The 25,784-nt window shown below is 39.7% G+C and overlaps 1 protein-coding gene and 1 non-coding gene across 3 annotated transcripts in view; one reads left to right on the forward strand and one right to left on the reverse strand.

Annotated features, from left to right (window-relative positions):
* Positions 1-25,784, reverse strand: part of ZFPM2 (zinc finger protein, FOG family member 2) — a 535,407-nt gene that overhangs the window by 189,131 nt on the left and 320,492 nt on the right. The window lies entirely within an intron of this gene.
* On the forward strand, positions 7,833-7,971 carry LOC119928044. Its single transcript, XR_005451003.1, has one exon. It is a non-coding gene; the product is annotated as a small nucleolar RNA SNORA7 (small nucleolar RNA).

The following is a 25,784-nucleotide window of genomic DNA, read 5'->3' on the forward strand; positions in this document are numbered from 1 at the left end:
ACCTTTCAGCTGCATTTAATTTTAAATCCAGATAGTTGGATTTGACTATACTTCTTTCAGGGGCATAGCAACTGGGACAAAATTGTACAATTATCAGGCTTCACCGTGATGAGCTATGACCCTAATGCCAACAGACACAGAACTGCTGCTGGTCTTTTTTCCAATGGAAAAAGCAGCCCTGGCTCTTCTTCAACATATTTCCCACAGGAAATAGGGTGTTAATCAATGTGAACTTTAGGGTAGGAGAGGTGGATGAAATTACATTGAAAGGAAGCCCATTCTCTACTCTGTAAACTCACTGGGGATAAGAAATGTGTCTACTAACTCTGTTGTATTGTACTCTCACAAGCACTTAGTATAGCGCTCTGCACATTTAGTAAGCACTCAATAAATATCACTGATAGATTGATAACTATGCCAAAGTTTGACATCTGTGTAGGAGAGGAGAGTATTCTCTCAATGAATCATTTTGGAAAATGAGCTTCCAATATGGAAAGCATTTCCAGGACAGAACTCAATACTGCTCCATCAACTCTACATCATTGCTTCAGTTCAACTGGAAGACATTCTGTTTGAAAGGCACACTGAGCTCCACTATCACTATTTTAATGGGTATATCAAGCAACAAGGGGTTGCCAGGGTTATAAGGGCCATAACTGGGTAACATTAATGGTGATATGTTTGTGTTTAGACACCTTTGTCTTTGCAATTTCAAATAGCAAACCAACACTTCCTTCAAAGCAAAGGGAAATTGCATTCTGTATGGTACATTGGAATTTTGCAAATGGGCTATATCTGTTAGGTTTCCATAATTCAAAGCTGGAAACAAAATATTTTCTCTATAATTTTCAGAGCCTCTGAGGAGAGTTTGAAGTACTTAATGATATACCATTCTCTAGACAAAAGTACTTGTATATGTGAATTGATCAACTTTCTCCAGATAGAGAATTCTACATGGTAGAAATTTCAGTTATACCCACACAGCTTTCCCTCCTTAAATTCAACTTAAATGTAATTTAACAGACAATGGGATGTTATATCATATGCCTTTTAATTCCGTGAAGCCTCTAGTGACATTAAATGCTAATTTAAAAGTTCTGTTAACAGAGCACTTCACAGTAATAGCAAAGACATCTAAAATCATAAGTTGGTTGGGGTGGAAAAGAATCCCCAGTAGGATATTAAGGTTCCCTGCAATGTAACCATATTGGTTCAATTATTTCCAAACAATCATACATGGGTAGCCAAAAGAATTAATTTTTGCTTTTAAAGAAAACTGCAAACATTTTACATAACCAAGAGACCCTTGCTTCTTACTCTGACTCCACACCAAAAACATTTAGCAAAACCCAGATGGGAAACTAGGCCTGCTTTTTGAAATTGATAATATTAATGATGGCATTTGTGAAGCACTTACTATGTGCCAAGCACTGTTCTACCTGCTGGGGGGATACAAGATAATCAGGTTGTCCTACGTGGGGCTCACAGTCTTAATTCCCATTTTACAGATGAGGTAACTGAGGCACAGAGAAGTTAAGTGACTTGCCCAAAGTCACACAGCTGACTAGTGGTGCCGCGATTAGAACCCATGACCTCTGACTCTTAAACCTGGGCTCTTTCCACTGAGCTGGTTAAACTATAACCTTCTATAATCCTTAATTATATCCCAATTGTAGAGTCATGACTGGTAAGTGTTAGATTCTTTGGACCCATTTCCAATTACAGCAGCACACGTAGAGGGAGGACACACCAACAAAATTAAACGTTATTGCTACAAAAATGCCCAAATGTCTTCGGAAATCTTTTGGAACTATTTGTTGGTAAACTTGTTGTGAGTAGGGAACATGTATACCAACTATGTTTAATGGCACTTGTTAAACACTTAAGATGTGTCAAACATTGTTCTAAATCCTAGGGTAGATACAAGTCAATTAGGTTGAGCACAGTCCAATTTCACATGGGGCTCACAGTTTTTAAAGAGAGGGAGAACAGGTATTGAATCTCCATTTTACAGTTGAGGACACTGAGGCACAGAAGTTGAGTCACACAGCCTGCTCAAGGTCACACAGCAAACAATTAGCAAAGCAATTGGCAGAGGCAGGATTAGAACCCAGATCCTCTGACTCACAGGCCCATGCTCTTTCCACTATGCCAGACTGCTTCTCTTATATTGTACTCTCCCAAGTGCTTAGTTAGTGATCTTCCCACAGTATGCAGTTAATAAATGCAATTGATAGATTGATTTATCTTTCAGTCTAATGAGAACTGAGGAAGATGCTTGAGGTTTGAGTATTGAACCTGATTAAAGCACTCAGAAAAGGTAATAAAGATATGACTGACCTACATAAAAATTTTTAGAATATCAAAATGAACCCAGGAAAATAACTGAAGTCACCATTAAGCAGGTTGTCACCAGTATCCTTTGGAGCCAAAATATCTGACATTTGTCCTGAAACTACCTTTCGATTTTGCATCTGCATTTAGCGAGAATGGTTTTCATATGTGAAATTTTCAGGAAAAAATCCCATATTTGCCACAATTTTAAACTGAGCAAACTTTGCATGTTTAATTCTTATAAATAGTTGGACCAGGCTGTGGACACAATGGTACTTACTAGTTCCTACTGTGTACAAAGCACTGTACTAAACAATTAAAATCTTAAAACTTATTTCCCCATACTTGTAATATATTTTAGTGCCTGTCTTCCCTGGTAAACTCTAAGCTCCCATGAGTTCAATACAGTGCTCTACAAAGAACAACTTTCAATAGTTACTATTGATTGATTGACGGTACCCCATTAGTTTAGAAAATATGTATTTCTGTTACATCTAATTCTTACTTAAGTAAGGACCATGTGGGCTGGTTTGAAAAATAGGGAGTCACCAGCATCTCTGATTGGCTGTTAAATTTACATACTCTTGGTTTGATGAGTAGGAAATGCATGAAGAAGCAACTGAATGCCTTGTGTTCATGAGGCCAAATGAATGGTTTGAAGGCAATCTAGGATCATTTGGAAAACAATTTAAAGAGTCCTGGCAAGAGAAGGGAAGGGGGGTAAAGTTGAATATAGTAGGCAGGGGCTAGATTCAAAGGAAGTAGTGAGGTGAAAATGTTGTCTCATTAACAGAAGTTATCATTGGTGAGGGTGGTGAGATGTGACATCCATTTCACTACCCCAATATGGAACCTCTCTGAGAATATAAAAACACTAATGTAGCTGTATTACTCCTCTAGAATTGCTATATTACATGATACATGTTTGTTTGTTTTTTTACCAAAATGACTGGGGATCAAGGAACATGTCTACCCACTCTGGTATATTATACTCTCCCAAGCACTTGGTGCAGGACTCTGCACGTGGTAAGTGCTCAAAAGTATCACTGATTGATTGACTGATCCAATCTTGGTTTACAAATCCTCCATTTATACCATCATTCCTGGGAGAAAATGGTTTCAACTTTCAAGTGGTTTTCAGGAACTGACTGTGCTGTAAATCTCACAACCGACTGTGAATATATGTTTTTGGTCCCTGGTGGTTTATAAACAGAACATTCTTCTCATAAAATGAGCATACTAAATACCTGGGGCCTCAGTGCTTTAAAAGTACTTCTAATTTGAATATTAACATCCAATCTCATTTCAGTATGTCACTCCGAAGAATCTGTTAGTATTAACTCTCTAAACATCATAACCTGATTATTACTGTTCAGTGGAAGATGTATCACTTCTTTTAAAATACTCGATTTTAAAGAAATATTCATATTTCCCTACTTAACAGGATAAATATTTCCAGCACTGTAATTACCGTATCTTCAAATTGGTTTATTTTGAAACATTGATTAATCATTCTTTAAAAACTAGAAACAAATGCACCATAAAACTAAATATTACTTAAAATTATGATCACAAATATAAAACCAACTTTTAACACAGGAAGTCTGGTTAAAACCATGAGCAGCTAGTAATTCCAAAATTCAGGCAGAATGTTGAACTTGCCTGTTCTGAAATTCAACAGTAGCAGCTTCTGGTGCTGGACCATGCTCAGTTCTTCAGTAATGTGAAGCGTAACTTTAGGAGTAACTCCCACATTAAAAGACAACTTGACTGCAAGCTTCACTCCTCTGGAGTCAATCTACACTCTGTGGTTATTTCTAGTCTATCTTGCCCCTGAACTTTTGTTCATACCCATTCTCCCTGCCTGGAATTCTCTCATCCTTCACATCTGGAAGACCACTGCTTTCTCCATCTTCAAAGCCTTATTAAGGTCACATCTCCTCCAAATGTCCTTTCCAATTCATCCCCCAGTTCATTCAATCATTATTTATTGAGAGCTTACTGTGTGCAAAGCACTGTACTAAGCACTTGGGAGAGTACAATATTACAACAAACAGACACATTGCCAACCCACCATGAGCTTTCTGCATCATCTATGTCCTGGATCTGTGACCTTTGGGCATTTGATATTCATCCCACCCTCAACCCAGAATATGTATGTAAATATACATAAACTGCATATTATAAAGTATTTATTTATTTATATTAATGCCTGTCTTCCTCTCTAGATTGAAAGCTCACTGTGGGCAGGAAACAGGTCTGCCAACTCTGTTTTACTGTACTCTCCCACGAGCTTAGTAGAGGGCTCTACACATAGTAAATGTTCAATAAATACCACTGATGACCTTCAAGGACCTTCTGAAATCATATGACTTCTAGGAAGCCTGCTCTGTTTCATTTCTCATCTCTCCATTCTATTTTCCCCTCCTGCTCCTTCAGCACTTCCACATCATTAAAGCACTTGGATAATTATGCTATTATCAATTGCTGGATTAATCATATTTATTGAGTGCTTACTGTGTGCAAAGCACCATACTGAGAGTACAACGGAGTTGGTAGACACATTCCTTACCCACATGGTGCTTTTCCAGCAAAAATGAGTTGGATATATTATTTTCTAATTCCCACCTGTGCATTATCTCCCAGAGCTTAAGACAGTGCTTTTCACAGTAATCACTTAACAAATACTGTAACTACTACTACTACTATTATTACAACTACTATTGTAGTAAGGCTAAGAAAATACGTTACTTCTGCAGTTTTGTGATACAATATTGATATTGTTTCTATTCCAAGGGAATCACATAACAATTGGGCAAATCACTTAACACCTCTGTGCCTCAGTTACTTTATCTGTAAAATGGGGATTGACTGTGAGCCTTATATGGGATGTGGACTATGTCCAACTTGATTAGCTTGTAAGCTTGTAGCTACTCCAGTGTTTAATATCGTTTTTGGCACATAGTAACACATAAAAATTAAAATAAAATAAAATAAACGCATCACATATAGTAGAATTCCTCTCAATGCATAAACTAGGTACTAAAGAAATGCTTTTTTGGGTGGTATATATGCATGGAAATATGTATGTCTAAGAGTGTATATGTAACTGCTGATGACATAGTGTGTGTGAATGTTTCTCTGCATATCTATCATTTTTCTTCTTTATCCTGCCTTTCTGATTTTTGATTCACAGATGCTGTTACTCAAAGGAGCCCTCTAACACTATAAAGACAATGATTTAATATTGTTCTATGCAACACTTTATTTTTCTTCTTTTTTATATAATAAAAATTATGTATTGGAAGCTATTTTGTATTGGAAGCTATTTTACCGAGTGTTTATTAGTAATTAGAAGCTTTTTAACAGTGTGACCTTTGAATGAATCAATAACTATCTAAGCAGCCCAATCAAAACAGACTTGGTAGAGATATGTTCTCAGCCCACAAGGCTTCCAAAGTTATTTACATCATTCACTATTTTGACCTTTCAAATGTGTTCCAAATATGTGGTAAAAACAAAATGTGTTAAAGGGTGGATACAACATCTCTTTGAATTCTGAACAAGAATTTTTGTACTTGGAGAAACTCACTCAAGAAATTGGTACCTGGGGATTTCTTTCTTATATAATTCTATTTGAAAACCTGCCCACTTTCATCTGACTCCTACATACTTTCAGGAATTCTTCCCAGGTATGTGTGTTTTTCAGAATTATAGTTTTCACATAAATATCAGGAAATGATTCTGTTCCCCAAATTAACATCACTTCTTGAGGGGTTATTTGTTTTACCATATACATCTCCAGGGACTATCTTAGAAGGCTGTTCAGGAGCAGGGATAATAAGAAAATTTACCTCTCGAGGAAATGTTAAAGCTAAATAGAATCACTGACAAAAACAGCATAAAGATCAGCTCATGTCCACAAAAACAAGTTTAAATTATTTTCTCTGAATTGTTGGTTAGCAGTTGCAGTGTTACATTATGCATGACTTTTAACTGTTCCTAGTCAAAAAATAACTGCATAGTGCTCCATTAGTGATTTTCAATGTTTTTATATGCTTTGAAATTTAAAGATGTTATTAAAGTGAATTATTTGGCATATTTGCAGTACCACATTAGAGATGTTGGGAATAGTAATTCACATTCAGATTCCAGAAATCAATAATAAGAAAGGAGGAGCAATGTGGAGAATGAACTGAATTTGAGGTATAGTTTCTGATCGGAAATGATAGAAGAATCATGTTCAGATTTACCCCATTTTATGCAAGAAAGTGCTTATAATATGATATCTTTATGATTGAATATGTGTATCTGGTCAATACTTTCAATTTATACAGAATGAGACTCTGATGGAGCACTTTAAAAAGCCTCAATCTCTCTTATGTTCCAGTCCAGTGAAGAGATTTTATTAATGATTATTGCTACTTAAAGAAATATTAGGAAACTTAGCTTCACAATAAATGACTGGATATTTCTCTGATAAAGTAGCAAATGTAATGAATTGATTTCTGATTTCTAGTATTTCCTCTCAGCAGTCTTCAACTCAGGTTATAAGACATTTAGGTTATAATTTTAATAAGATTCAGAGTGCAAATGTGATTCAAGTGGGAAAAGCTTGGGTCTTGGAGTCAGAGGAACTGGGTTCTAGTACCAGTTTTGCCACAGGCCTGCTGCGCATCCTTGAAACCAAATGTCTTCGTGCCCCAGATTCCTCAAGTGTAAAATGGGGATACCAACTACTTCAGGGCCAGGATCGGGTCTCCCAGCTTTATTGTACTCACTGATTTCCTGCTACTGCCAAACCTGCACACTTTGCTCCCCTAGCAACCAGCTTGCTCTCCATGCCCTAATCTTATCTATTCATTCATTCATTCAATTGTATTTATTAAGTGCCTACTGTGTGCAGAGCACTGCACTAAATGCTTGGGAAGTACAATTCAGCAACAAATAGAGACAATCCCTGCCCACAACGGGCTCACAGTCTAGAAGACATGAGACAGATATCAAACCAAGTAAACAGGCATCAGTAGCATCATTATAGAGTTATGGATATATACACATCATTAATAAAAAAATAAATAGGACTATAAGTATAAATATGTACATATATATGCAAGTGCTATGGGGCAGGGAGGCAGGTAGAGCAAAGGGAGCAAGACAGGAAGATGGGGAGGGGAGAGGGAGCAGAGGAAAAGGCGGGGCTTAGTCTGGGAAGGCCTCCTGGAAGAGGTGAGCTTTCAGTAGGGCTTTGAAGAGGGGAAGTGTGCTAGTTTGGTGGATGTGAGGAGGGAGGACGTTCCAGGCCAGAGGTAGGTCGTGAGCCAGGGTCGATGGAGAGGCAGGTGAGAATGAGGCACAGTAAGGAGGTTAGCAGCAGAGGAGCAGAGTGTGCAGGGAGGGCTGTAGAAGGAGAGAAGGGAGGTGAATTAGCAGGGGGAAGGTGACTGAGAGCTCTGAAGCCAAAAGTGAGGAGTTTCTGTTTGATACGGAGGTTGATACCCTTCTCAGGGTCGCCTCTGGAGAGTTTTCCAGTTCTCTACCAGTCTTGGCTACAGGAGGGAGAGTCTAGCAGAGGCCTGTCCGTTCCGTTCCTAGCTTGGGCAGTGGCTAGTGAGTGGAAGGCAATCTGCTACAAGTCAAAACTCACCTGTACTGGGCAGCAGCGGCATGGGAGAGAATCAAGGGTGGAGACTTGAGTTTACTGCGTAGAAGGCGGTGATGGTAAACCACTTCTGTATTTTTATTATGAAAACTCTATAGATACACTATGAGAAGGATTTGCAGATGGACAGTGGAGCATTCTGAGAGAGATGTGTCCATGGTGTTGCTATGGGTCAGAAATGACTCAATGGTACAAGACAAGACAAAATGGAGGTTTACAGGCAACCACTTGAAATTTTTGAGGAGGAGGTTGACATATCCAGGACGTTTTTGTAGAAAGATAATCCAGGTAGCAGAGTGAAGTATAGACTGAAGTGGGGAGAGACAGGAGGTTGGTTGATCAGAAAGGATGCTGATGCAGTAATTCAGTCAGGATATGATAAGTGATTGTACTAACATGGCAGCGGTTTGGAAGGACAGCAAGGGTGGATCTTGGCAATGTTGTGAAATGATCTAACTGCTGACCCCTTTTCCACATTCTGTCTCTGGTCTGGAAGTCCCTCCCCATCCTTATTTGTCAGACCACCACTCTCCCCACCTTCAAAGACTTTTTAAGCTCACATTTTCTTCAAAAGGCTTTCCCAAATTAAGCCCCCTTTCCCTGACTTCCTCTACTTCTGCATCATCTATGCACTTGGACCTGCACACTTTGGGCAATTGGTATTAATAATAATAATAATGGTATTTATTAAGTGCTTACTATGTGCAAAGCACTGTTCTAAGTGCTGGGAAGGTTACAAGGTGATCAGGTTGCCCCACAGGGGTCTCACAGTCAACCCCCATTTTACAGATGAGGTAACTGAGGTGCAGAGAAGTTAACTGACTTGCCCAAGGTCACACAGCTGACAACTGACGGAGCTGGAATTTGAACCTATGACCACTGACTCCAAAGCCCGAGCCCTTTCCACTGAGCCACGCTGCTTCTCTTGCCCATCTTCATTCCTATGGCACTTAGGTATGTACCCAAAATTTATTTATTTATATTAATGTCTGTCTTCCCCTCTAGAATGTAAACTCCATGTGGGCAGGGAACATATCTACAAACTCTGTTGCATTGTTCGCCCCCAACACTTGGTACAGTGCTCTGCGATCAATTAATCAATGGTATTTATTGAGCACTTACTATGTGAAGAACGGTGAACTAAGCACTTGTAAAAGTACAGTACAACAGAATTAACAGAGAGGTTCCCTGCCCATAATGAGTTTACAGTCTAGAGCTGAACATACAGCCTAGAGCACACAGTAAGCATTCAATAAAATATCACAGATTGATTGTTCTTTCCCAGGAGCCTAATACACTGTACTAAACACTCAATAAGCACTCAATAAATACAATTGATTGGCTATGAGAATTAAATGGGGTATTTGATAATAAAGCATTTGAAGATAAGGGAAATATTGCAAAAAGCCAATAAAGTATTAGGTGTGTGACCTTGAACAAGTCACTTAACTTCTTTAGGCCTCAGTTACCTCTTCTGTAAAATAGGGGGTTAAGACTGTGAGCCCCATTTGGGACAAGGACTGCGTCAACCTGATTACTTTGTATCTACCCCAGCATTTAGAACAGTGCCTGGCACATAATAAACACTTAACAAATACCATTAAAAATAAAAAAAATAAAAATAAAAAAACAAAGTGGCATAGCAGCAGATCTTTTGGAAGCCACTGTGGGAGAAAGACAAACTAGCAGGCAGCCAGAAGGGTGCTTGGTCCCCTGAGCAATGGCTTGGTGAAGATTAGGATATTTAGGGGCATGCTTGAAAACAGAGACAACCTTTGCAAGGAACAAATTCACCAGTGAGAAGCAGTATTGCCTAATAGATAGAGCACAGACCTAGGAGTCATAAGGACCTGGGTCCTAATCCTGGCCCTGCCACTGATATGTGACCTTGGGCAAGTCACTTCACTTTTCTGTGGCTCAGTCATCTGTAAAATGGGGGTTATTTTATGTGGGACATGGACTGTGGCCAACCTGATTAGCTTATATCTACCCCAGTGCTTAGTCTATTGCCTGGCACATAGTATGCACTTAACTAATACCTTTAAAAAAGAATTAAAAAAAAAGAAAGGCAGCACTATCTTCCAGCAACCACCATGTAGACTGAACTATCTACCAATCACGTATTGGCTTTTTACAAATACTTGCCCAGATAAGGGAAAGAGCATGGGTTTCGGGGTCAGGAGACGTATGTTGTAGTTCCAGCTTTGTAACTTTGGGTAAAATCACTAAATCACGCTATACCTCAGTTTCCTCATTTGTGAAATTCAGAGAAGATTCTTGCTTTTCCTACTTAGTCTACCCCGTGTGAGACAGCATCTGATTATGTTATTGTCTTGTGTCTACTCCAGCACTTAGCACATTGCCCAATTTAATCAGATTTCTAGTCTGCCAAATCTCAACCCTCTACAACATATGATATTTGTAATTTTTAAAATATCCTTGACATTCTTAGTCCCCCAAGGGTTTAATTCAATTTACAAATCCATCCTGATTTTGGCTCAGTCAGTTGTATCTCTTGAACATTGTGTGAGTGAAACTAACACAGTTTTCTCATGAATTGTTATCTCCACTGTAATCTACAGAACTAGTTTGTATTTTTTGATGTGAGATTTGGAAAATGAGGTCATTTTAAAGCACCAACATATTTTTTCCTTCCTTCCCTTTCCTTAAGTATGCACAGAACCTGGCCCATATAGCCACTTTTTGCTCATCTTTGGGGAAGTGCCATCAGTCTTCGGACCCCAGTAATAGAGTCACACCTCAAAAAACAAGATTTGGATATTGTCAAGCTTTGAATCGATCCTGCAGTTGGATGTTCCAAATCAAACAGGATTGCTTTAAGAGTGGTATATCTGCCAACAGACAACTGTCATGTTGAATGGTCCTGTAATAATTTATTGTGCTGAGAATAAAAACAGTAATATATGTGAATCAAGAACATAAAAACAAAAGCCTCTCCATTTTTGTAATTAAAAAGAGTTAGTCTGGTTGTTTTTACTCTCCCAAACACAAATCCAGATCATTACCTTCCACATTACCTGCATTTAAAATCCAAAAATCCATACTCAATTCCAAATACTCGATCCCATGAGTTGCAGGAAAAATAGTACTAATAATATGAAATGTAAGCTCTTTGAAGGCAGGGATTGTGTTAACTGTATTATCTACTGTACTGTACTGTCACTGTGTGCCTGTACTAAATGCCTGGAAGAGTACAATAGTGTAGGCAGACACATTCTCTGCTCACAAGGAGCTTAAAGTCTAGAGGGGAAACCAGACACTGAAATAAATTACAGATATCTACTTAAGTACTTCATCCCCATTCATTAAAGGGTTTAGTCATCACTGTTTTGAAATGAACCAAGTGGTCATTTTTCAGGCTGACATCAAAACCTCATTCTGGGACTGGCCCGTATGAAACAAATCTTAGGAAAATGTTAAAAAGAATAATTTGAGAGGCTTATGTTTGAACTGCTGGAACAGGCCTACAAGCAGATTTGCTTATTTCCCTGTTGTATGGTTCCATGGAGGGTTTGCAGTACTTAACTGATATTTTAATATGGGAGTCAGAAAGTCATGGGTTATAATTCCTGCTCCACCACTTGTCTGCTGTGTGACCTTGGGCAAGTCACTTCACTTCTCCATGCCTCAGTTACCTCATCTGTAAAATAGGGATTGAGAGTGTGAGCCCCACATTGGACAGGGATTGGGAACACCCTGATTTGCTTGTATCCACCCCAGTGCTTAGTACAGTGCCTGGCACATAGTAAGTGCTTAATAAAAGCAACAATTATTATTTTTATCATTATTACTTTGGGTTGAGAGTTGGGGGGAATATCAAGTGCTTATAGGTACAGCTCCAAGTGCATAAGCAATGCAGACAGAAAAGGGAGTATAGGAAATGAGGGATTGGTTGAGGAAAGCCTCTTGGAAGAGATGAAATTTTAGAAAGGCTTTGAAGAGTGGCAGAGAGTGGTGGCCTGTCGGATATGAAGGAAAGAGTTCTGGGTCAGAGGGAGGACGTGGGCAAGGTTGCCAAGGGTAAAACAGCTGAGACTGAGTAAAAGTGAGTAAATTGGCAGTAGAAAATCAAAATGTGAAAGCTTGGTTGTTGAAGGAAATGGTCAAGGCAAGGGAAAAGGGGGAGAGCTTCTTGAGTGCCTTAAAGTCAGTGGTAAGGAGTTTCTGTTTGATGAAGAGGTGACTGGGCAACCACTGAAGGTTCTTGAGGAGAAGGGAGATGTAGGCTGAATATTTTTTAGAGAAATGATCCAGGCAGCAGAGCAAAGTATGGACTAGAATAGGGAGAAATAAGAGGTAGGCGGATCAGGATAATTAACACCACTGATTGATTGACAATGGGAACAGCAGTGTTGCCCAGTGGATAGAGAATGGGCCTGAGTCAGAAGGACCTGGGTGCTAATCCCAGCTCTGTGACCTTGGGCAAGTCAATAGTGGAAACAGCATGGCAGACTGAATAGAGCACAGGCCTGGGAATCAGAAGGTCATGAGTTCCAATCCTCACTTGGCTACTTGTTTGCTGTGTGACCTTGGGCAAATCACTTCACTTTTCTGTGCCTTAGTTACCTCATCTGTAAAACAGGGATTAAGACTGTGAGCCTCATGCAGGACAGGGACTAGGTCCAACCAGATTTGCTTGTATCTACCCCAGCACTTAGTAAAGTGCCCAGCACATAATAAGTACTTAAATACCACAGTTATTATTATTATTACTTCACTTTTCTGTGCCTCAGTAACCTAATCTGTAAAAAGGGGATTAAGACTGTGAGTCTCATGTGGGACATGGACTATGTCCAACCTGATTACTTTGAAACTACCCCAGTGCAATATTGACTTTGTTTCTATCTCAAGGGGAACCACATAACAACTGGGCAAGTCACTTTACATCCCAGTGCCTCAGTTACCTCATGTGTAAAATGGGGATTAAGACTGTGAGCCACATGTGGGACATGGACTGTGTCCAACCTGATTATCTTGAAAACTTGTACCTACCACAACACAGAACAGTGCCTGGCACATAGTAAGCACCTTTGGACAAGTCACTTAATAACTTCTCTGTGCCTCAGTTACCTCATCTGTAAAATGGGAATTAAGACTGTGAGCCCTCAGTGAGACAACCTGATCATCACCTTGTAACCACTCCAGCGCTTAGAACAGTGCTTTGCACATAGTATGCGCTTAATAAATGACATTATTATTACCTAAATACCATAAAAAACAAAAACAAAACAAATTTTAGAATGTGATCACCATTCCTGTCTTATTACACACTCCCAAGTACTTAATACAGTGCTCTTCATGCAGTAAGCACTCACTAAATACTTAAAGTCATTTCTTTATTCCACCCTTCTTAAGGACCTAGTACAGTGTACTGCAACAAGTGGGTAGCATTGCCTTGTGGTAAGATCACTAGACTGGGAGTTAGAAGAACCTGGGTTCCAATCCCAGCTCTGCTACTTGCCTGCTGTGTGTCCTTTGGCAAGTTACTTAACTTCTCTGTGCTTCAGTTACCTCGTCTATAAAATGGAGATTAAAATTGTAGGACTGTGTTTAACCTGATTACCTTATATAATAATTGTATTTGTTAAGCACTTACTATTAATTCATTCATTCATTCATATTTATTGAGCACTTACTGTGTGCAGAGCACTGTACTAAACCCTTGGAAAGCACAAATCGGCAACTTACAGAGACAGTCTCTACCCAACAATGGGCTCACAGTCTAGAGGGACTGTGTGCCCAGCCCTTATTATTATTATTATGTGCCCACCCCTGTTCAAAACGTTTGGGTAATCATGTTAGATACAGTCCCTGTGCTACATGGGGCTCACAGTGTCAATCCCAATTTTACAGATGAGGTACCTGAGTCACATAAGTGAAGTGACTTGCTCAAGGCTGCACAGCAGACAAGGGCTGGGCAGAACAGGGATTAGAACCCATAACCTTTTCACTCCCAGGCCTGTGGGATCTATCCACTACACCATGCTGCTTCGCATATCTACCCCAGTGCTTAGTATAGTGCGTGGAACATACATAGTAAGAGTTTAACAAATTCACAAAAAATAGGTGGCACTCTGTAATAGTATTACATATTATAATTATATCAATATATTATATAACATTGTATTACTAATACAATACTACTAATTAGTAGCTAGAAATGGTTTTAAGTACGTATATTTGTTAAACTTTGCAAAGTTTGGCAAATATAAATACTTGCACTTTTCATTCATTCATTCAATCGTATTTATTGAGCACTTACTGTGTGCAGAGCACTGTACTAAGCGTTTGGGAAGTACAAGTCGGCAACATATAGAGACGGTCCCTGCCCAACAATGGGCTCACAGTCTAGAAGGGGCAGACAGACACCAAACATTGCCAAATAAATGCTAGGGTAGATATAAGATCATCAGATTAGACACAGTCCCTGTCCCACAAGGGGCTCACAAGATCAGCTATTGAATCTTCATTTTGCAACTTAGGAAAGTAAGGCATGGAAAAGTTAAGTGATTTGCCCAGCAGGCAGCTAGCAGAGCCACATTCAAGACCAAGTCCTCTGACTCCCAGGACCATGGTCTTTCAACTTGGCCACAATGCTTCCCATTTTAAAATCACATTTTAAATGAAGATTTGAAGAAATGAGCCAAGGGTTGTGAGTGGAACTAAAGATTAATAATAAGTCCAACACTGAAAGTAGTACACATAAAGTTCGAGATTCATTATGGTTCAGCAAACAGTTCAGATCAAAATCTGAATTGCAGGAAAACTACTTAGAGATTAGCACTCTGCCACTATTCCATGAGTTAACTCAGCCCAACCATCACTATGAAGACACAATTATACTACTGCATTGCAGTTTGCATAATAAATTTTACAATACGAAAGCAAAGGAGCATTGCACTTGCCATTTTAATGATACTTCCATTGTACAGAATAAATAGGATTTGAAGAGAAGCTTGGGTATTATTTCATTTCTCTTTTAATGAGCACCAGAGACATACTCTCTTTAGATAAATGAGTGAAATAGCATGAAAAGGTCCCGGTTTAGAAAAGTCCCATTTGGAAAAATGTTCAAAGATGAATAATCAACATAATAATTATGGTGTTTAAGAGTTTGCTTTGTGATAAGAACTGAACTAAGCAATGAGATAAATACAGGTTAACCAAATCAGACATAATCCCCCTCCTACATGAGGCTCACAGTCTAATTAAGAGCAGGGAAAGCATAATACTAATTGTATTATTTGTTAAGCGCTTGGGTAGATACAAGATCATCAGGTCCCACATGAGGCTAACACTGTTAAGTACAGGGGAGAATAGGTATTGAATCCCCATTTTACAGATGAGGAAACTGAGGCACAGAGAAGTCAAGTAACTTGCCCAGGATCACGTAGCAGACATATGGCAGAGCTGGGATTAAAACCCAGGTCTTTCTGACTCCCAGGCCTGTATTTTAACCACTGGACCACACTGTTTCTTGGGTACTGAATCCCCATTCTATGAGGAAATTTAGGCACAGAGAAGTTCAGTGATTTACCCAAGGTCACACAGCAGGCCTGTGGCAGAGTTGGGATTAGAGCCCAAGTCCTCTGACTCCCAGGACTGGCACTTTTTTCACTAGGCCACTGTTCTTCCTAAAACATGAAAAAGACTGAGAAACCAAGTTCAACAAGGCATTTGGCAAAGAACTTTGAGATTCAAATGTTAACTTGAACATCAATATTCATCAATAGTTCAACAGTACTTAGTACTCAGACTGTGAGCTCATGTGGGACAGGCACTATGACTAGGCTGATTAACTTGCATTTATCCTGTAGTAAATGCTGAACCAATATCATTAAAACAGTAAATAAAGAATAAAGTAATGTGATCATATTCCTAAAATTTTAAAGTGAAGTATGGTTAGATGCACGTGAGAGCTGTGGAAGGTTAACTTGGGCCTAGACCATGCATACAGCACCTCTGCCTGCTAGTGCATTGACGTGGCGGCTGACAGTGAGCCCGAGTCCGAGGTGTTTGAGATCACGGACTTCACTACCGCCTCCGAGTGGGAACAGTTTATTTCAAAAGTTGAAGAAATTTTGAATGACAGGAAACTAATTGGAAACTCATTGGGCACACCACTTGAGAAGGCCGTCAAGGAAAGGAGCCGAAGTTGGTGTTTGCACTGGTCCTTTGTTTGAAGAATCCAAAGTAGAGGCTGAACTTCCTGTCTCTGACTGACCATTTTGATGCTAGTAATACCTGTCTACTTGTTTTGTTTTGTTGTCTCCCCCTTCTACACTGTGAGCCTGTTGTTGGGTAGGGGTTGTCTCTATCTGTTGCCGAATTGTACGCTTAGTACACTGCTCTGCACACAGTAAGTGCTCAATAAATGTGATTGAATGAATGAATGAATTGCACTCTGTACCCCAATGAGATCATGACTAGCAGGGACAAGGGAGTGAGCGCAGTGCTCCTGTCAGTCTAATCAATTCCTCTGGGTAGGTTCTTGGTCAGAACTAAGGTGCAACCATCACTCTTGAAGGGAGAGTCAATCACCATTATTTCAGGGTAGTCAATGTGATATTTTAAATAGTTTATTCAGAAAACCCTGAACTGTATTACACTGGAGAAATTCAAGAAAAAAAAAGAAAAAGCAACAGAACAGCTACTTCTATCCTAACCATTTTGACATAACTCCAGGGATATAAATTAGCAATTTGGTCCCTGTGGCCAATTTCATAACTGCTGCACTTTCAGCTTTTGGGAAAGGTGGATAGAGTGTCTCACACCTTCACGTCCATCACATGACCTTTTGCGAATCAACTGGTTTATTTTGGAACACACCCAGCTGATCAACTCCTGGATTGCTCATTCAACACCCCAAACTGTAGTGGGTTAAAAATAACATTGTTTAAGGGCACCTGTGAAGGTGGAGCCTGCTCAGCAGGGAGTTCTCCCAACAAAGATTGGTCAAATAACTAGAGACCTAGGTTCTCTCTATCTACCGTGTCCCAGAAAATTCTCCTAGCTGAAGACTCTGAAGAGTAAAAGATAGGATTGTAGACAAGCTTCTTGTCTATCAAATCTATTGTATTGAAAGCTCCCAAGTGCTTAGTGCAGTACCCTTAGTTCAAAGGGTACAGTATTGATACCCACTGAACATTTAATATTAAACCCACACTCAGTAGTTGTGCACTTCTTCATAATTTAGTATCTGTCTACACCTCTGCTGTAAGTAAGCTCCTTGCGGGCAGGGAATGCCCTCTGTATATTGTAAGCACTCAATAAATACCACTGATTGATTGGCAGGAACTTCAGTGACTTTCATCTCTCCCGGAAGAGTGATAGGAAGTTATAAAAGATGAATGAAAACCTCCACCAGCACAGTGATTGGATTTCTTATACCTATGGCTACAGGACAGGAAGAACATAGAGATGGTGAGTACAGTGTAAGTCAGTTTGAAGGTCAGGAAACTGGGGACTCATCTCCCCAGTGCCATCAGTTTCTCAGCCAATTCCTCCTTTTCCCCTAAATAAATATACTAGATGTCATCTCACCTTTTTTATGCCCTAACTGGGTTTGATTTTTGGTGGATATGCATCATTGACTTATCAATCCATTGTCTACCAAGAAAAGCAAATACTCTAAACTGTTTCTGTTGTGAGTCTGGAAGCACATTTATGGGAAAATAATCTCATTTAAAGGAAAGGATTATTTTGTCATATACAGATATTGCATATTTGATGATAGCTTAGTTCACATTGGTGAAAGACTTTAAATGAAAGCATCACTAATCTCAACCTGGCCAAGTTCATAAAGACAGTTTTTTTTGTTTTGTTTTTGGGGAGTGATAAGGTTAGATGGAACCTCGAGGTATCACTCACCCTCTCCCTGTGATTCCTAGCAGGATTGAACCTAAAGCCTCTTCTAAGAAAGAGTAGCTGAAGGACTTTTCTTTTTGATAGCACTAATTAGAATGACATTCTGAAACCAAATATGAAATGTGGCATTTGTTCAGCTGTTATTATGTGCCAAGTACTGCTCTAAACTCTAGGGTACATACAAGATAATCAGGTTCGACACAGTTCCTGTCTAACATGGGACTCGCAGTCTAAGGAGTAGGAAGAACAGATAGTGAATCTTCATTTTACAGATGAGGAAACTGAAGCCCAGAGAAGTTAGGAGACTTGCCTGTCACACACCAAGTGCAAGTGCCAGAGCCGGGATTAGAACCCAAATCCTTAGACTCAGGCTTATTTTGGCCTGGTGGAATGGGTCCTGGTTCCTGTCTATGTGGTCCCACTGACTGCCTCACCTCGAAGTACTACAACTGAGCCCACACACTTCCCTCCTCCAATGTTAACCTTCTAACTGTGCCTCAATCTTGTTTATCTTACAGCAACCCCTCACCCTTGTCCTGCCTCTGGCCTGAAATGCCAGCCCTCCTCAAATCCAAACAATTACTCTCCCCACCTTCAAACCTTATTGAAGGCACATCTCCAAGAGGCCTTCCCTGACCAAGCCCTCCTTTTCTCTCATTCCCTTCTGTACTACCCTGACTTGCTTCCTTTGTTCATTTCCACTCCCAGCCCACCACCACTTATGTACATATCTGTAATTTATTGATTTATATTGATGTCTGTCTACCCCTCTCTAGACTGTAAGCTTGTTGTGGGCAGGGAATGTGCTTATTGTTGTACTTTCTCAAGTGTTTAGTACATTGCTTTGCACATAGTAAGCACTCAATAAATACGATTGAATGAATGTTTCACCATACTGTGCTTCCAGCTACCTCTTCCTCTGGTCTGAAAGGAACTTGTGGCATAGGGGATAGAGCATGGGCCTGGGAGTCAGAAGGGCCTGGGTTCAAATTCAAGCTCCGGTCTTTTCTGCTTGGTGACCTTGGGCGAATCACTTCACTTCTCTGTGCCTCAGTTACCTCATCTGCAAAATGGATATTGAGCCTGTGAGCCCCAGGTAGGAGAGGGACTGTTTTGTACATAGTAAGCACTCAATAAATATGACTGAATGAAAGAATGAAACACAATTTGCCTATATCCATCCCAGGACTTCGTACAATGTGTGGCACATAGTAAGCACTTAACAAACACCACAGTAATTATTATTATTAATTCCTGAAGAACTAGGATGGTGGAGCAGTACATCAGGGCATGCAAAGAGAGGTCTATGGCTCCACAACAGAACTGACAACATGTAGCCCTGATTCAGTAGGAGCAGACACAAAGGAGTGCTCTGCAACCATCTTCCTGAGCTCTGCAAGGCAGAGGCTCATTTAGGCTGGAAATAATAATAATAATGATAATAATAATAATGGCATTTATTAAGCCCTTACTATGTGCAAAGCCTTATTTTAAGCGCTGGGGAGGTTACAAGGTGATCAGGTTGTCCCACAGGGGGCTCCCAGTCTTAATCCCCATTTTACGGATGAGGGAACTGAGGCCCAGAGAAGTTAAGTGACTTGCCCAAAGTCACAGCTGACAAGTGACAGAGTCAGCAAGCCAAAGCAGCCTGCCTAATCCACTGCTTGCTCAGTTTGAAAGTGAGATTTTCACTCTGCCCACTAAGAATACTACTGTACTAGCCATGTTAACTTAATCTTTCTTCAGGGAGTGGCTCAGAGAGTGAGGCTAGAAAGCCTCAACCTTCCTGCCTCTCAACCTTCCAACTTCCAATACCACAAAAAAGAGGGTAAAAAACAAGAAAGGAATAAAAAAAAGAGGAAGGACAAGGGGAAAAGATAAGGAAAAAGTTGAGGGCAGGAAGAGAAAAAATACAGGACTAAAAAAGATACACAAAATTGAAAAAGTGAGGAATTACGTGGTGGGAAATAGACCTTTTTATATACTGTAGTGTATACATTTAGTATACAAGAGAGCAGACCATAGGGAAAAGGGAGATATAAAGCTAGGAAGATGAAAGTAGGCAAAAAAGAGGAAGAGAGAAAGAGGAAGAGAAGAGGTATCCAATAAGCAAGAAAAGGTGAGACAAAGAATAGTTTTGTGGGGAAGAAGGATTGGTGAGAAAGATACAGAAAGTTCTGATTCCAGCACTGTTTTCCCTTACCCCCACAGTCTTTGTATTCCTTGGAGTGATGAGAGTGAAATCCAAATTACAGTGAAACAAAAAGAGAGAAGGGGAGAAGGGACAGCAAGTGTTCACAGTACATTCAGTGAGTTTGGATATCTATTGGAACAGCATTATAGAGTAATAGAAGGTGTGTTGGAGTAAGGGAGTTTTGATCACATTTGAATGCGCTTAGTACTGTGCTCTGCACACAGTGAGCGCTCAGTAAATACGATTGAATGAATGAATGTAGAGGCAAAAGAGTCCGTGGAGAAAAAGAGGTTGAAGATATTAAAAAGAGGGATGAGAAGGGTAGGAAAAAGTGTTTTCAAAAATGAGATGGATTGGGATTAGATTTTAACATCAAGTGAAAACCTCCCACTCAATCAGTGTTATTCATTGTCTACTGTATGCATAGCACAGCACTTAGTGCTTGGGAGGGCAGGCTTAGTAGTAATGAGTATTTAAGTACTTACTGTGTATAGAACAATCTGCTAAGCACTGGAAAAGACCATATATGTGGGAATTAGACCTGCTCCCTGTCCCTCAAGAGGTTCATAATCTATTGGGAGGAGGAACACGATAAAATAAATTACAAGTAGTCGTGGAGGGGTGACTTTCAAATAGTTTAGGGGACACAGGCTCAAATACATAAGTGTCTCATAAGGGAGGGAAAACAGGGTGTGGAGATACAAGATTAGCCAGGACTGGCTTTCTGGAAAAGACTTGATTTTAATAAGGAAATTGAAAAAGAGGAGCGTATGGACATGGAAATAGAAGAGCATTGAAAAGTTAAAGTTTGGCCTTGAAGATAGTCATCTCTGATGACTACTTGGTCAACAAAATACTCTATGTGGTTAGCTAGCCCAAACAGCAGAGCAGCTGGCCACCATGAACCTTGGCTTAGCCCAGAGGCTGCATTCTGGAACTACCTCTGGAGTGACATTTGAGGCCATATGTACAGCAATGAGTTAAGCTTAAACTACATCAGTTGCTTTGAAGAAAACTCTATGGCATCAAAATCTTTAACCCTTTGCTAACTCCTAGTGTCATCCTGGACAAAATTGACCACTATGAAATTTTACAACTACAATTTTTACAATTTTACAATTTTAATTTAATTTAAATTTTTACAATTAAAATTGCTCTTGAGAACAATCCAAACAATATTTATGATAGAATATTAAAGAATGAATTGGAACTATACATTCAGTTTGGCTTATAATCAGAGATCATGATATTGTCATGTTACCTGCAGTACACTAAAGTCCTCTCCAGTCTCAGAACAGAGAGACTAGATATGGTGCAGCAGATGCAATTTTATTTTCACTAAAAGTTTTAGTAAAACGTGCTGACATTCATCCATTTCAAGTTTTAGGCAGCTCAGATTCAAAACTACATCTCCTCAATGGAAGGAGAGCTCTATTATTCAGAACTGATCAGTGACATCCTTTTGATGTTTTCTTTTCCTTTATAATATTATAAAAATAAATCTTATACTGTTTTTAATCAACAGGCCTTATCCAACAATCAAGGCAGGTATATAATAAGCTAAGCTACTCTGTAAATCTAAACAGTCCCCCCAAATGGAAAAGATACAGCCTGAGCTCCCTGATAGTTACTAGGGCAACTATCTAAAATGAAAATCTTTTTAACCCTTTCTCTGCTTGTAACCACCTATATACCATGGTAGCTGAGTTGCATGCACTTATCTTTTCTTTTTTCCCCTCTAGAAATTCAAAAATTGTTCTTGCTTCAGAGTAGCTATGCTCTGGTTATCCAAAGAAGCAAGAAGACAGCTGTGACTGGTGGCTTAATCTGTGCAGATGAGTTTGAGTGTTGCCTTATTAGTATATTGAATGGTAGAAATAATCAAACAGAAGGGAGAGCTACTTATTAAAACAATTTGGAATCAACATCTTCACCAAAAGGAGTTTCCTTTCAGTACATAATGGCTTGCTATTCTGTTTATCTTTCTCTTGGTAAACTGATTTGACAGTTAAAACTGGAGGTTTCACCAACAATTTTTTCCCAGATATTTTGAATGCATAATCAGTTGTTAACCCTTATAATGAAAAATGGAATTTCAAAGTATCATGCAGAGTTTTCCATTTTTATTATTTAAAAAAAACAAAGCATTCACCTTTAGTTTAATGCCTAGGATGATTCTGTTTCAAAGAAACAGGGCATGTCTAAGACAGGAGTAATGTGGATTACAATCTCAGAAGCTTAAAAATTGCAAGGGTGTGTTCTGCAATTTACAAATTAGTATATTAGATTGAACTTTCCAGAACTTGGCTAAAAGTATATTTTATCATAATATGCATATATTACATACATTACATGCATTTAAATCAATTCATTTTTTAGTTGTTAATATTGATCTGAAAGTCACCTGCTTTGAAGCTTTCCAAATTGCTTCACAAACCTTATAATACATTCATTCATTGCCCTCTGAAAACTAATAGTTGAGAATAGATAATGAGAACTCTAGAACCTAAAGGCTTTTCCCCAAACCATAATGACCTCATGATTTCATATTTTTTTCCAAGTGAAAAGGCAACACGAACTTAATTAAAGCATTTTGCTTCCCAATAGAAACTGATCATCTACAAAACACACAATCAATCATATTTATTAAGCACTTATTGTGGGCAGAGAATTGTACTAAATGCTTGGGGAAGTACAATATAACAGAGTGGGGAGACACATTAGGAGATATTCCTGGACAGACAATTACTTCCCCCCTTTACAAAGCCTTATTAAAGGCTTACCTCCAAGTGGCCTTCCCTGACTTGGCCCTCTTTTCCTCTTCTTCCACTCTAATCTGTGTCACCCTGACTTTCATTCATTCATTCAATCACATTTATTGAGCCCTTACTGTGTGCAGAGCATTGTACTAAGCGCTTGGGAAGTACAAATCAGCAACATATAGAGATGATCCCTACCCAACAATGGGCTCACATTCGAGAAAGGGGAGGCAGACAACAAAACAAAACAAGTAAACAAGTGTCAATACCATCAGAATAAATAGAACTGTAGCTATATAAATATCATTGATAAAATTAATAGAGTAATAAATATATACGAATATGTGGGGAGAGGAGTGGGTAGGGCAGAGGGAGAGAAGGGGGCGAAGGGGAGGGGAGGAGGAGGAGACGAAAAGGGGGTGCTCAGTCTGGAAAGGCCTCCTGGTGGAGGTGAACTCTCAGTAGGGCTTTGAAGGAGAGGAAGAGAGCTAGTTTAGCAGATGTGTGGAAGGAGAGCATTCCAGGCCAGAGGTAGGATGTGGGCCAGGGGTCAATGGTGGGACAGGTGAGAATGAGGCACAGTGAGGAGGTTAGCTGCAGAGGAGCAGAGTGTGCAGGCTGGGCTGCAGAAGGAGAAAAGGGAAGTGAGGTAGGAGGGGGCGAGGTGATGGAGAGCTTTGAAGCCGAGAGTGAAGAGTTTTTGCTTGATTTGAACGTTGACAGGCAACCACTGGAGATTTTTGAGGATGGGAGTGACATGCCTTGAGCATTTCTGTAGAAAGATAACCCGGGCAGCAGAATGAAGTAAAGACTGCAGCGGAGAGAAACAGGAGGATGGGAAATCAAAAAGCACTTGCTCCCTTTATTTATCCCCACCCACAGTTCCACAACACGTGTACAAATCTGTAATTAATTTATTACTGTTAATCTGTCTTCCCCCCTAGATTGTACATTTGTTGAGGGCAAGGAATATGTCATATTCCCACCAACATTGTTATATTTGGTGCCAGTGATACTCTCTCAAACGTTAAAGGTCGGTGTTCTGCACACAATAAGCACTCAATGAATATGACTGGTTGATCACATGGTTCTCTACTGGCTTTCATCACCGCTCCTTCTCCCTTCCCTTTGCCGGCCTCCTCATTCTTTAACTATGTTTGCCCCACAAGGCCCTATTTTTGGTCTCATTCATCTCACTTCTATTCTGTCTCTCAGAAGTTAATTTCCAAAGATGGCTTCAGCTCCCCCATTTCTTATTGGAAGACTCGTCAATCTCCTTCACCAACCCTGATCTTCCTTCTTGCCCCAGGTCAGCGCTATAAGGAATGAACCACAGGTCCTTACAATCAGTAAAGAAAAAAAAAAAACTGAACTCTTCTTCCCTCCTATATGTTCTCCTCCTAAATTTCCCATCATGATTGGATGTACTACTATCCTCCATTTCCCAGAAATTTCTAACCTTGGATTTACTCTTTGCCACGGTTTTCACCTTACATTTCACCTATCTAAACCTTGCTCATTTTTCCTCCACGATATATTTCCAGGTGCCTCTTATGACCACCAAACGCCAGGCTGAAAGTCTCATTGTCTTCAAACTGGGTGACTACATTAGTCTCCTCACTGTTCTCTCAGTACTTATAAGAACAACCCTCTTCAGTCCAGTCTATACTCAACTGATGAGCTCATCTTCCTAAAATCCAGTTTACTTTCCATCTGCCGTTTCTTCCTTCCATTTCTGCTCTCTTCACCCACTACCCAGTTCACACTCCCCATCCTTCCCACATTAATCTTTTAATTGTACTTTGCAGTCAACTCACCCATTGCCAAATTACTATCATTCTTCTTGACCCTTCCTCTTATGTCTTTCCTTGGTTCAGCAGCATCCTGAGAAGTCACCTTCTTCAGGAAGAGTTCTCCAACTAATCCCCACCTCTCCTGGTCAATCAATCAATCAGTGTTCTTTATTGAGTATTTATTCTTTGCAGAGCAGTGTACTAAGCGTTTGGGGAAGTACAATACAGCAGAGTTTTCAGACACGGACTCTACCCACAATGAGAGGGAGATAGACATCAATATAAATAAAGGAAAGGTATGTATATGTCATGTTATTCCATCAGCCATCCTTACAAATTACATGCATTTCAATTTTTTTCAATTATTTATTTTTTTCTTACTTTGTTGCCACCAGTTGTATCTATTGTGTTTTTTCCCTACCATTCTCCATTGTATGCATATAATTTGTGCATGTCTCTCTTTCCCATAAGAGTGAATGAGGGGGAAAGAGAGAGGCCATGACATTTTTACGGCACGTTCCCAAGTTTGCCCAATACAGCTCTTGGTAGTTGTACAAAAATGCCAATGAATGGATAAATGTACAACAACATGGGCCCTAATATTGCAGAATGCAAATAACATCTCATCACTTAATCAACTGTCCACGGTAAATTGAATAATCAATTGATACACTGTTTGCCACACACAGTTTCCTGAGGCTTTTCCAAAAGCAAACACATTCAATGAAACCATTCCTCAGAATGTCTAACCCTTCACTTTCTCATACCTCCTGCACAAACATCATATTTCCAAAAAAGTCAATGGCCACAAGCTAGTTATGAGTGGCCATGCAGCACTGTGGTCATATATGGTGACCTGACCAGGGATTGAAGCAGGCACAGCAAGACCAGGAAGGCAGTAATAGGGCTACTAGGTTAAAAGCCTCAGTCCAAGGAATTTTCAGTCCAATAGCAGAATCACTCAACAGTGCCATTGACTTTACCCAGCTCATTTCCAACCTTAAAAATCATCAGTTTTGATGAACTTCTAGCATACATTTTTTCAGAACACATTATACTTGCCACCTTGGATGTATATTCAGGGCCCTACCAGTTATTCAGTGCCCTAAAATATTTTCATATTGAAAAGACCAGTATTTTCAACACTCCTGGTC

The sequence above is a fragment of the Tachyglossus aculeatus genome, chromosome 4, assembly GCF_015852505.1.
Source record: "Tachyglossus aculeatus isolate mTacAcu1 chromosome 4, mTacAcu1.pri, whole genome shotgun sequence".
Lineage (NCBI taxonomy): Eukaryota > Metazoa > Chordata > Mammalia > Monotremata > Tachyglossidae > Tachyglossus > Tachyglossus aculeatus.